General features: G+C 34.8%; 1 long non-coding RNA gene across 1 annotated transcript; it reads right to left on the bottom strand.

The window, feature by feature from the left end:
• Positions 1-2,539: 2,539 nt before the first annotated feature.
• On the bottom strand, positions 2,540-4,626 carry LOC113302723. The gene is made up of 3 exons (XR_003337055.1): positions 4,250-4,626; positions 3,900-3,990; positions 2,540-3,109 (listed from the first exon to the last, which is right to left on the bottom strand). It is a non-coding gene; the product is annotated as an uncharacterized LOC113302723 (long non-coding RNA).
• Between the last annotated feature and the right edge of the window lie 2,180 nt (positions 4,627-6,806).

Below are 6,806 nucleotides of genomic sequence, written 5' to 3' on the forward strand. Positions count from 1 at the left end.
GAAACGGAAAGTGATTTTTTTTTCTTACGGATCCTAAAGGAAAATGATGAAACTGAAAAAAAAAAGCCGATGGATTTGATTATTTTGACACAAAATGATTAAAGTGTCAACCCACACGATGAACTTTAAATCGATATCACGTAGCATACAATAATTTACTGATCATTTCTTGGAGATAAAAAGAAATCAAAGAAGAGCATTATTACTGCTTTCAAAATCTCTTTTGTAAGTTTCAAATTATTTCTCAAATTCTTTTCTTTCTTAATTTCTAAATTTTCCAAAGGTCGGAAGATTTTTCTTCTGTGTGATCTTGTGATGTGGAAAAGTACCCAACTTGCAATAGATTATCAAAAAGTAATACTCACACCAACGACTAGAACCCACGCCCGACATCATTGTAGCAGGCGGTATATTCTTCCTCTTCTTTAATTCTCACCGTATTATTGTTTGGGTATGCTGTTTTCTTTGTATACTTTATACCAACATTATACATGTACTACAGGTTGTTTTAAAATGAAATATTTTATTTTAAAGTTTTTTTTTTTTTTCGTTTTCTTTGGAGCCTTTAAATGAGGTTTATAGGGAACAAGTAGTGTCAATTCCCCCTCACCTATGTCAGGTTTAAAGGAATGAGAATCCGTTTTGGATCCATGCTAGTGCATCACTGTTTAGAGGCGCATCATTCATCTGAGGTTGCTGTCCCTATCTTCGGCCTCTCATGCATGTGCTGGTATCACAGACTCATCATGTCTGACAATTTAGAGCCCATCTTATCTTTGTGCACAACGGATAACAAGTAACAACACTCAAAATGTTTCTCCATCTCTCTGTTACTGATGTGTGTTACTAAAAGTCCAAACAGACCAAGAATCCAAACAGACCAAGGATTTAGACTCAACAAAAACAACAGAAATGCGTGAAGGACCCCTGCTGGTCTCCAGGGCCAACAAATTGAACTGTGAAAGCCGATTTTTGTTTAAGTTCTCGCTTTGTCCGGAACGATCGTTGTTAATAACCTTTTGCTCATCCAACTTATCTACATGATACTACTCCCTTGGCTATCAGAAAGTTGGATTTTTCTTGGTCACTTAATAGGCGGAATTCATCGATTCCAAGATGTCTTTTGACATATATTTATTAAACCAAAAATTAAAAACAGGAAAAGACATGAATATTTATATAAACCAAATAATTTTAATCCAAAAGTTTTCGCTTTCTCCACACATATATGAAGGACAGAGGCAGTAGCTAGATTTGATGGATCTATATATTTTTACATTTTAATACATCCGACATGACTAAAAAATTACAAGCATAAAATGTCAGTGACCCACAATACTTAAGGCTGCACAAGGTCCGGTACGGTCCGGACCGGTCCCTGTACCTGGTATTGACCGGTACCTCCTTTTGAGGTCAGATACCTGTACTTGTACCTCTACCTCCGGTACCGGTCCGGTACAAGCCGGTACCGGGTTTTTTACCTGAAAAACAAAATATGCTAGATAGTATTTCTTTTATCTAATTGTTCTTAACACTTTAAATATATCATATGTTTTTAAGATGAACAAAGGTTTAAAACAAGGTTTAAGTTATAAGTTACTTAAACTCCTGAAACATTAAAAGAAAGTTAAAACAACAATTCCACATCACGTTCACTTCTATTCCATAAATATGCAAGACTGCAACAATGATAAAACAGGAACATCAAGTTCTCTGTCGCCCCATTGCTTGAAAGAACGAGCACCTTTTTATATGAGCTATCAAATTAGATGTCCCATTTCGCATGGCATCAGCAGCATATATCTTTGAGCACTGCCTACATTTTGCTGTTGTAGAATCCAGTTTCTCAAAGTGTTCCCATACTGCAGATCTCGCTTTTCCTTGAGTTGAATTACGTGTATGTGTATCCATCTAACAAAATTGAACATCTGTAATTACTATCAAATACACTTCAAGTCACTGGATATAAAATAACACGAAACTGAATCAGGTGCTTTTGCATCTTGAAGTCCCAGATGGCTGACCAACAGAAAAGCAACTAGCTTCTCTATTGAATCCAGAGCAAGATTGTATCATAATGTGACCTAATCTTTAATAACTGTAGTTGCTAAACAACACAGCTTAGTAGATAAAATTTCTACTCAAATTCAACAGTCAACAGTCAACACTAAATTTGGTATAGCAAGTTAGCAACAGAAAGCTTCATGCTATTTTTTATCAACAAAATTTTACATAAATGTAGATAATACCAACAATTATAATGATGAACAAAATCTATTCCCCTCTAATGTCCTGCATTGAAAAATCCTCATAATACTAACTATCGAAATTTCAGGTAACTATCGAAATTTGGTATAGCAAGTTTACATCAATGGAAGTTAACATCAGTGATATTTGATCCATTACTGGAATTCTCCAATAAGCTCTCTAATACCACTATATAATTCAACAGTAGACTATTTATTTCATAGAACATCAGTCATATGAAAACCGAGATGAATTTAACCAATTTGCCATTAGCTTCATGCAAAAAGACAACGATCAATAAAAAGGAAAGAGATAACTAGATACACCAACAAATTGCACATTCATCAACTGTTTATCCTGTACGCATCTGCAAACGCATAAAGAAGTTCTGTTTCAACTCATATGCAAGAAGAGAACACTTTTGGGTCATGTATTACCACATTTTCTTTGTTAAAAGCAATACATAAGGAACACAACAAAATCAGTGTCTACGTCTGAGTAAACCGAATCCTTAATACACAAACACACCGAGATATTATGCAGTAAACTACAGACTTTTAACATAACAAATGGTTTGTTATTTTTGTTTGTGAGAATTCTAATTTTAATTTTGATAAGTCAAACCTTCCATATTCCATCACGGCTGCAGTGACGGAGGGAAATTCTGTTACTCCTGGGGTCAAAATCGACAGAAGCAATATTTTTAATCCCTGACTACCTAACTTCCCCCCAAAATGGATATATTAACACTAAAACTTAAAAACAAGTTGGGTCTAAAGACCCCGCTTGTATCAATGTGCCTCCGTTGCTGATAGCGGCGAACCTTTAGTTCGTTCCTTAAGTCCTGGAACCTGTCAATCTCCTGCAAGTGGGAATAAAGAAAATACAAATATAAAAATCAATACATAAACCCAAATTTTGATGCAGGAATATTCTAAAAACATTCTATTATCAGCAATTTATGACTAGGGAAGTGCAATTCATTTAGACTCTAAAATTAGCTAATAATGACAGCTTTGACAGAATGAGAAAATACAAACATATCCTAATTAGAGAACAAGAAATGGTGTCTTCAATAAAAAGTGGCATTTATAATCCCTTAATTCATTATCACTACTGGTCAGAGCATATGTATTCTTTGACCTAAGAGGATTAAAGAAAATTCGGTGCCGGTGTATCGTGCAATTCACCTTGAATAAATTCACTCCCACCAAATGAAATAACAGGTACATTCACACAAGTTCACCCGCTTTAAGTTCTCTTTAAGCCAGTTGGATTATCAGTCAACTTAATTCAACACTAAGGAAACCAATAGTTCCTTCGCAGTAAGACTATAACAAATGCAAATAAAATGCTTACTTTCAGCCAGTCTACCTCACAGTATGGAACCTACCCACATCTGAGGTATCAGTCATCTATACCCTATGAATCAAAAATAAAATGAAACTTATAATGGAATTGGAAATACTTTCAATCAATTTAAGAGTACCTAATCTTATCCGAATACTACCAAAATCTAGAACTAATCTACTCTCACCCAATTTAAGAGTGCAAAAGGAAGATCAACACGATACCTTTGAAAGAACAAAAGTATGGGCTTTGGCAACAAAACCTTTTACAAAGACCAGACCTTGAAGAACTTAAAAACTTACACTGGATCCACTAAGTCCATCAAATGAAGGCAATAAGCTTCTAGTGCCAATTCCTGAAGCAATTACTTGTACCGATGCCATCACAAAGATCCTACAAAATAAATAAAATTCAGAACTTGTTTTCACAATTTGAACGCAAAGTCAATTCATTTTTTTCTTGTAGAGATTAGAAAGAACTTATTAGGTTAACATTGAAAAATTGGAATCATAAAATTAAGAGAAAGAAAACATTATAAGAAAAAAACAACAAATTAGGAGTTTCAATAAAAACGAATAAAGGGGATGATAACCCTGTTGATTATTTCGTCTAATTATAAGTATGATAATCTTAGGCCATAATCTTATCATACCTTTTCAGGTTCTTAATTAACCGTGAGTCTAATTTCGGGAACAATAGAGCTGGTGATAGAGATGAAGAAGAAAATTTTGGGAAATAAAAAGTTCGAGATTGAAAAGATTATTAGAGGAGAATAAATTATGAAACCCTAGATTGAAGTAAAAGATGAGATCCCAAATGTTCCAAAGAGAAAAAAAAAAACAAGAGAGAGAGATGAGAACTGCCGTATACGAATTGTTGAAAGAGATGGTTGATTGAGAAATTGTGTTTAAGCTTCTTCTTTTGCGGTTTCCAACAAATATGAGAGGTGAAGCTGTGAAGGTGCCGAGAGACCCAACTAACAGAAGTTATAAAACAGACCCACCACATTGCAGACCACTACTGGCTAATCAAACTGGTAAGATCGTGTGTTTGAGAATGTTTTATGGTAAGTTATTAAATAGCAGTTATTTTAGATCGGAACTGTCACTATAAGCAAGTGGCGGTATTTAAAAGAACTGTTATCTTAGAGTTACACTTCGATAACAGTTTTCATAAAGAACGCTCACAGTATCTAAAGAATAGTAACAGTTTTATAACTGTCATTGTACATCACTGTAGAATGACAATTTTCTACAAAACCTGTCATTGAATAGTTATTCGGTAACAGTTCTGAAACTGTCGCAATTGTTCAGCACTATTGGTAAGAGTTTTGGTAAGAAACTGTTACCTATATCACGTAGGTAATACTTTTGTAACAGTTAAATAGTGAATTGTCATGGTTTTAAAGTTTGAACTGTCACCAAAGCCCATATTTGTACTAGTGAGAGATTTGTTTTCCAACCAGCAAATCTTTGTTTAAGCTTCTCCACACAAGCTTTGAAAGCTTGTATCTTACTTCTGTTGGTAAAGAGGGGAGACCCTAAGTATTTGTCAGTACTGCTAATTCTTTGCACCTGCATAGCTGCACTGATCTCATCAGCAATGGTGGGAGAAGTGTTTTTACTGAAGAAGATTCCTGATTTAGTGAAGTTGATTAGTTGTCCAGATGATTGACCAAAGTCTTGGAAAATCTTGATGAGATTGTTGCATTCTGTCATATTGGCTTTGCAGAATATCATGCAGTCATCAGCAAATAAAAGGTGGTTAATAGAAGGGGCATCGTTGCCAAGTTTGATTCCATGAATGAGCCCTTGAGTTTCAGCAGAGATCAGGTATCTTGAGAGGGCCTCCATACAGAATAAGAAGAGATATGGGGATAAAGGGTCTCCTTGTCTGAGCCCTATAGAAGGTTTAAAGAATTTACCAGGGGATCCATTTATTAGAACAACAAGGTTGGTGGTAGAAATGCATTGATGGATAAGGTTGCACCACTGCTTGCTGAAACCCATTTGTATCATAACTTTGATAAGGAAGTCCCAGTTGACCCTATCAAAAGCTTTGGCCATATCAATCTTAATACCCATAGTACCATTATCCCCTTTTTTCCCTTTTTCTGGTATTCAAGTGGTGAATGATCTCATGTGCAATGGAAATGTTTTCAGATATTTGTCTACCACGGATGAAAGCAGACTGAAATGGTGAAATAAACTTTGGGAGAAGGGGTTTGAGTCTTTGGGAAAGAAGTTTGGATATGATTTTGTATGCGATATTGCATAAAGAAATAGGCCTGAAGTGAGCTGGGGTGGTGGGATTTTCAGTTTTATGTATGAGAGAGATGAAAGTTGAATTCTCTTTTGATCAATGAGCTTCTTACATTATAGATCAAAAATGGAAAATGTTATTTTAGTCATTGTGAAGAGACCAGAGATCATAACAGTCATTATGAAATATGATTTATTATTGCATAATTTACTATTAAAATCAGTTGTTAGTTTTAGAAGATTGACCGCCATAACTTCAATTAGATACTCCAAATATAATTCTTTTTGACAAAGGGAAAATTCACTAAGAAATGATTCTTAGTCACCAGAAAAGTGATTAATGAATCAGAACAATTACATGGATGTGTAAGTCACAACATCCCAGTTACAAATTAGGGTAGAGAGACTAAACCCTGTGAAGTGTTAGAGCACTACTAGGTTGAACCCCCAAGTTTTGCTATCTCAAGCTTGTTATCAAATTTAGGTGATCAAAACTATGTTTTGATTTCTAGTCTACTAAGTCAAATTCTCGGACTAGGTTAGAATTGTAGTTGAGTATCAGAGATCAACCTTGAAGACTGAAGATTGACGAATACATTTGGAGAACTTCTCTATCCAAGTATGTGAAGACTGGACCATTCTATTTTACTCACTATACCATCATTTTATCTGTTGAGACTATGTCGAATGGCTTATAGTAGAAGAATCTCGAAATGTGACTTAGAAATTAGATATTCAACGGTCCTTTAACAATATTAGTTTTATGAATTAAACTGTGGATCAATTGAAAATTTCCCATGCAAATGATTCATCACGTGGGAATGTTTCAATACATCATAAGAGATGAATATGAACTTACTGAATTTAGTCTCAAGGTAGGTTAGAGAACCCGTTCGCAAACCATAGGTATTTGAGTTACATAAATACATGGAAGGTTGGTGAACTCAG

The sequence above is a fragment of the Papaver somniferum genome, chromosome 1 (genome assembly GCF_003573695.1).
Source record: "Papaver somniferum cultivar HN1 chromosome 1, ASM357369v1, whole genome shotgun sequence".
Classification (NCBI taxonomy): domain Eukaryota; kingdom Viridiplantae; phylum Streptophyta; class Magnoliopsida; order Ranunculales; family Papaveraceae; genus Papaver; species Papaver somniferum.